General features: G+C 39.9%; 1 protein-coding gene and 1 long non-coding RNA gene across 2 annotated transcripts in view; one reads left to right on the top strand and one right to left on the bottom strand.

The window, feature by feature from the left end:
- Positions 1 to 397, bottom strand: part of ppp1r16b (protein phosphatase 1, regulatory subunit 16B) — a 52,083-nt gene extending 51,686 nt beyond the window's left edge. Inside the window, exon 1 of the mRNA XM_077573131.1 lies at positions 228 to 397. The gene's annotated coding sequence lies outside the window, so the exon portion shown is untranslated. The remainder of the gene's footprint in view (positions 1 to 227) is intronic.
- LOC144056370 (uncharacterized) lies at positions 150 to 6,051 on the top strand. The gene is made up of 3 exons (XR_013295053.1): positions 150 to 291; positions 4,712 to 4,805; positions 5,071 to 6,051. It is a non-coding gene; the product is annotated as an uncharacterized LOC144056370 (long non-coding RNA).
- Positions 6,052 to 6,978: the final 927 nt, after the last annotated feature.

The raw sequence follows: 6,978 nt of genomic DNA on the forward strand, positions 1-6,978 counted from the left end.
GCCCTCCGTTTTACCGCAGCGGAGGCGCCGGCCACGTTCACCCAAGCGCTCGGTGGCCCTCTGGAAGCCGGTAAAAGTGAGCTAACTAGCTAAAACTGCTCCGAAAAGAAGACGAATTGGGAGAAGGAAAGAGTCCCGAGTAAGTGAGACATGTCTCTTCTTTCCTCCCCGAAAAGGAAATCCCTTCTCGGGGACTTCGGTTACACGTCCGGCTCGTCGCCACTCACCTCTGCCCGGGGACAGGCGCTCCAATGCGGGGAAAGCAGCGGCGAGAGCTCGGTGGTTATCCCGGTGGGTTAAACTTGTTCCGTTATAGTGGAGATTCGCCGAGCTGCTTAGCTATGCCGTGCGTGAAATGTGTGCGTGTGTTTGAAAAGTCAGTGTGTGTGTACGTGTGCGTGCGTGTAGTTGTTCTTCAGGAGGGCGGGGCTAAGAGGAGGAGGATGCAGGCGCAGTGCGAGGCAGGGGTGCACCGAGGAGCTTCCACCCCCCACCACCAGTTGAGCAGAAAAATGAATACTTGCAGTTAGGGCTGTTCACAGATGCTTATTCCGTTTCCATTTGCTGAAAAAGTCACCTGTTTGCATATTTTTTTGCCCTCGTTCTGTAACACCCCTAACCCTGGCTAAAGTAGTGGCGAAAGTAGTCTCAAATTATGAATTTAACTGATTCGATGTGCCCATGTCCTGAAACATTCATAATTCGAGTCAATGTGTCCACTTGAAATGAATGGAAACGCAGTTAATCCGTTACAGCACCCAAACTATGTTGTCTTCCAGTGTGTGGTTAAAAAAAATATAATATACAGTATTGTAGAAATAAGTGAAAAACACACTTGTATTCTGAATAAAATAATAATAATAGTATTTTGAAAAAACATGATAACTAAACAGTTATTGTTTATTAATGAGGGTTTTAGTCTAGTCTAGTTTTAGTCCGGTGAAAATGTGTGTTGACAAAATCATTTTTGTTTAGTTATAGTTGATGAAACTAACACTAAAGCCAATCAAGGTGAACTTCCCACAAAATGGAAGAATAAAACTAGTGGAGTGTCGTGAAGTGAGAATGTGGGTCAAGCCATAATGCTTGACGGAGTACGGTATTCGTTCGTACCCTGCCCACCGCTCCCTCTCCCCTTAACCCCAATCTCACTGGTCCCGAATTTAAAGATTTGACTTGCTACATATTTTATGGATTTGCACCCACGTAGCCTCCCTTGCCCCACTTCTTTTCCGCCTGTTGTGTCTCTGGAAAAAGTGGCACGATTTCACTCCGCTTGGATTCCTACAAACTGGTGTGAAAATAATCAATACTTTGTCTTCTCATTTTCCAGGAGACGCCATTTAAAAAGTGTATCATAAATCTGCTGCGTTGAGCCGGCGTCTCCTTTTATATATCTATCTTCGTCTCGGATGAGCGCCAACAGCGCTGCCTCTGTCTCTCCACAGTCAACCCCCACCATTAAGATATTAGCACGTCAACAATGATGGAGTATTCCCCCCATCATCAAGTGCTTACTTTGTTTTCTAATCACTTGGGCTATTATTTATCACCTTGTCTATTGTGGTCAAGAGGCTGGCGTGGACAGACAGGATTGGTCGCTAGCACCACAATTGCAATATAGCTGGAAAGTCTCAAATTCGTGTCATATGGGCTGGATAGCCTTCAAAATAATAATCCCGGTTCTTACAAAACCTGCCTCTCACATTCGTGCACATTTGAGCTATATTTCATTTTAAATCATTAGAATTTTTGCCATGGCAAAAGCAAAAAATTTTGCCATGACCGTTTTTTTTTTAAAATATATATATAATTATATTAGTGTCCTTGAAGCGTTTTAACAATATTCCCATATTATTGTTAAGAACGTCCACCAATGTGGCTACTTGTAAAAGTGTAGCCAACGTGGACGGCACATGAACAAATGAGTCGGTTGGGGGCCATAGAAATGCAAATGCGACACATGCAAATGACAGTTCACTAAAATAAGACAATAAGAGCACTTTAAGCAGCACGTACGGCCCCCGAATAGACAAGACTATCGACTGCGGACAAGCATGTCAATGAAATAATTGCATTTATCTTTTAAGTACTCTCCCCTCAGTCACCGCGGTGATGGACAACTTTGCAAAACCGACACACAAAGGAAAGGGATTTCACACTACATTTTACAGCTTTTTTTCCCCCTGTATTTTTCGATGCAAGACGTCTGCAGTGCAAGTCATCTTTACGAGCTCGTAAAAAAGCTTGCCATGTCTCGGCACACATTGAGCAGTATGGTGGAAACGCCAAAGTCACTTTTACAATTTATTGAGTTCCACTGCAATTTTGTGACATAATCGACCCCAAAAGTTAAAGTTGTTTTTTTTTTTTTAATGCAAGGCATTATCGTGCAAAAATCTTGTGATACTTTTGCTCAGTGAGAATCTAAAATGAACTACTTGGGCTGTTGGCAGTTAAGAGTGTTAAAACCCCTGGGCGTTATTTTATTTTGAAATGGCTTGGTCAGAACCAACAAAAAGCCAAAAAATGGTCAAATAACGCCCAGGGGTTAGTTAATTAATTAATTATGCACCTATTGGGGTGCATTTGGTTTTTGTTTGTTTTTGCTTATAAGCCAAAGTGCTCTTTTCTGTCTGTGCCATTAGAATTGTGCTCTTGTGTCGTTCTGGGAGGAATAATATTTCTAAAGTACGGCCTGGAGGTCTGAACATTCTTTCGGACGATTTGACACTAAAGCCAATCCTTTTTGCATTGGCAGAAATATTAACAGCATTTCTTCTAGCGCTTCCTTTTCTTCTCGTCTCGCGTCATAAACTGCCGACTTAACGGCCGTGACTGAAACGCTGAAGAAAGATGCTGTTCCTTTTATACTGCAGGTTTTCTTTTCCGAATGGCTCCAAAAAACGGTCAACTTCCTCCTCCAATAAGAGCTCACAAAAGTGGCTCAGGTCTGGCACAGCTACACAATGTAGACAAATTGACCTCGCATTGCGCCCATTCATGAATTCTCTCTCTCTCTCTCTCTCTTTCTCTCATAGACAGACGTGTTAACTCTTCCACTGTGCCGCCTAAATTTTTATATAATTGGTGTATAAATAGGTTTTGCCTGAACTGTAAGGCCAGAGCTCCTTTTAGTGGCCACATTGAGAAATTGCAATGTTTTTTTTTAAATGTCTCAAAATATGCTGGGGGGGGGTTAATGAGTTTATTATGCTGTTGTGAAATTAAAAGCATTGTCAACAGTGTTGCTAAAAAGGGGAGATTAGTTTAAATGTGTAATGACGGTATCTAGACACTAGGGGGTGCTGTTGATTTGTAAGGTCGCATACCTGGTAACAGGTGGAAACACAACAGTCACCACGCACCATAAAATTGAATGATACTGCTACAGTACTGTTTTATTATTATTAGAAATATAATAAGGATGATTTTGAAAAAGTTTCTGTAGCTGAGCCAGCAGAATTTCAAAATTGGACAACATGGCTTAGCGTTCTGCTGTGTGGACTGAATAATAACAGTGTGGAAATGTCAAATGTTAGGTGGGTCCGTCAAACAGGCTCGAATAAGAACATAATCAAAACAATCTTTTTAATTCCCTCGTCGGACGTCACGGCAACTGGTGCTAGCGAGCTCGCCGGTCAGCAATGCGCGCTTGCCCCCTTCAAATGATGCCTAATCCCAAAGCAGGATATTGGAAGCAGAGGTTAAAAATAGAAATGGTTGTATGGCTCCCTTTGTCTGTGCATTTACGTAATCAGCAATTCTTTCAAAGCTTTCCCACACATGAGATTAATCCGCTGCTAATCAAGCATTTGCACACAAATGTTGACTAATCATTAGGATCATTTTAAAGGAGACAATGCGCTTTGTTTCACAATTTTAAAACAGTTTACAGTTTTTATGAACATGCGCGTGACATAGTTTCATCAAAGTAACCCAAGGATCAAGAATGAAACACTTTACACACACCCCTTTTTTTGTCTTGTTGAAATGAGCCTATTTTGAGTGATGCAACTGCAAGTAAGAATGTTGGGCCAATAACAAGTACGGCTTTCATTACCTTGACAGTCAAAGGCGGAACCTCTTGTGTTACGACCAGCACAGAGCCCAGATGCTGTACATAAGATGCAAGCGCTTATAAAGACAATAAAAAGCATTTTCACTCGTACAGGCAGCACTTCATACCTTTAGTGCGAATATGGCACATGGACACATCGCCAAACACAAATACGCTGTCGATCTTATCACAAGATAATCCTGTTAGCTAACGCTAATCTGTTCATCCAACAAAACTCAATGCAGCTCTGCTTACCTTTTGGCTTTGACATACAGTAGTAATTCAAGTGCTTCACCTGTAGGAAATGTGATGTTTTTCTAAATGATTGTTTTTCAGACAGTGTAGTGTTACGGCCAGATTGCAACCATTGCTTGAAAGTGGCTGTGAATGTTCGCCCAGTCTAGCTGAAATTGATTGATTTGTGAATAACAGCCACTATTAGAGGTGCAAAATAAATGCGATAATGTCTTGTGCAACGGATCTGAGCTCAAATGATGAACACCAGCATCTTGTGTGATGTTAGTTGATTGATTTTGAGAGTGGCCCAAAAAATTCTCACATGAATATTATTATTACGAGCAAAAGTCAATGTTTGTGTGACATCAAGCCAGCATTTCCTCCATCACATTGAATGTTTTGGTTTGGTGGCAGGAGAGAGAACAACAGATGGCCTGGCCTTTCTCCGGAAGCAGCTGAAGGCCTTAAGGAATTTAGCAATCCTGCTTAACGCACACATGTCACAAAAGTAAGTCAGACAGCGTCCATAAACATTGCTCTGAACTCCAACATAAGAAAATTGTGAGCTTGACTTTGTCACCCATGTTGATGCTGTTCAATTATGTGGAAAAATAGATCACAATAATTCCGGGGGGGTTTTGTGTGTTTGTTTGTTTGTTTGTTTTTACAGGCAGCTTGAAAGGGGCTTTTATATCAATTGCATGCTATTACTGCAGAATTGCTGGGCTAACTATTTCACTCCATTCATTGACAATGTGTTTTTTTTTATGCAGATTTCACGGTCGTGTAAGGGCGGAAATGTACCAATCAACTTCACACCCCCCTTTCCAGGCTGGTGCTGCTTATACAGAACAGCGATTCTGACTAAGGTGGACAAAAAAATTGTCTTTTGAAGGCAACATATAATCACTGTGTAAAAATGACTTATGATGCCATGGCTCTGATGCTACCTGTTAAAAATCGCCGGTTTAACTTTGTAACCCCGTTTCATGTCTGTGCGGTTGCCGTCTGCTTTTGCAGGCATTGTGAAAAGGTTTTTTGTCTCCATGGTATCAGAACAGCCGGAGGTGTGGATATTAGCCCTTGCGAGGGTCCCTGAGATGAAACAATAGCAGGAAGAGAGCGGGCTGCTTTAAGACCCTCAGCGCCCTCCGCCGCTCTGTCTCTTTATCCATGCGTGTGTGTGTGTGTGCGTGTGTGTGTGTGTGTGTACATCTGTCTAGAATGAAGCGGGAGACCTGAGAGGAGGGCAATGAAAACAAAAACAGGATGCCAGAGAGAATATATCAGAGCACATTCTCCACCTTGACTGTGCGCAAGTAGACACAATTCAGCTAACGGCGAACCTTTCAGCCGCTCTGTGACCGATTTTCTGTACATGCGACGCAGTCAGACGTTATAGGAAAATGATCTGCTGAGTGGTCACAACATTAGACGAACCTGCAGTCCAATAATGGCTGTTGCAAAAAAATGCAGGATGTAACCTGTTGATGTACGGGTACGTTTTGTCATCACAGTCACTCTCATGACATTATGTGTAGTTAGGCAAAGGGTTCGGCACGACAGTCCCGATGTGTCGTCATGACATATTAGGTATCAACGGGCGTGTCAAAATTGTAAAAAAGGAGGTCAATGTTGACTCACAAGACTTTGATCAAGTGTGTGATTCACATCTTGCCAAATGTCGTAAAAGATGATGTTTTTATTTTAAGGATGTGTCAACTGGTCATTTTCCGGGTGTTTGAGATTAAAAAATAAATAAATGCAATAAACACTGTATATTTAGACTTTAATACACACACAAAAATCTTGTATTATGTATAAAAAATATTTCTTAATTTTGTGTCCACTGGACACATGCAAAGTAAGAAATAGAATAAAATATTCAAATCTAGCATAAAACATTTGCATAAATGTTGATATGTACAGTACAGTATTATGTATATCTAGTGCTATGGTTTGTATGTTTGTGCATTTTATAATTCACTGATCTTAAAAAAAAGAAAGGAAAATCTGTGGAAAAAAATAAAATTTTATATATATATTAGAGCTGTCAAATGATTACATTTTTTAATCAGATTAATCACATCTTAGAATTTTGATTAATCATGATTAATCGCTTATTTAAAAAGTTTTTTATCAACATTTTTTGCCCGCCAAATTTATAGAGCACTTTTTTTTTTATCATTTCTAACATTTTTTCCATACTTTCATTTAGCATTTCTTGCTTTAAAACGGGGGAAAAAAATCCCAATATATATATATAAAAATGATTCTTGTCAAGTTCAAAATCACCTTGTTAATATCGTGCAATTCAAGCCTCTTGCATTTTCTTTCTGCTGCATCCACACATTTGTGCTGCATGGCATCTTTGCACATGTTCAAACTGTTAATAAACATCTCATGTTGTGCTCTATTTTTATTTTTAACAAATCTAGTATCATATATCATATCATGTGGAAATGTGACAATAAAATTCCTTGAATCCTTGAACTGATATTCTATTAGTTTCAAGTTAACGTTATAACTAATATTTTTTGTGATATTTTTTTTCAATGAATAAAAATACAATTATTAAACTATTTAAATGTAAGTGGCACTTATTGAAATTAAAGTCAAGCCTTGACTTTTGTTTTTTGTTTTTATCATAAAGGTCAAACTTTTCTTCTGATGCAGTGCAT

This window comes from Vanacampus margaritifer, chromosome 8, assembly GCF_051991255.1.
Source record: "Vanacampus margaritifer isolate UIUO_Vmar chromosome 8, RoL_Vmar_1.0, whole genome shotgun sequence".
NCBI lineage: Eukaryota > Metazoa > Chordata > Actinopteri > Syngnathiformes > Syngnathidae > Vanacampus > Vanacampus margaritifer.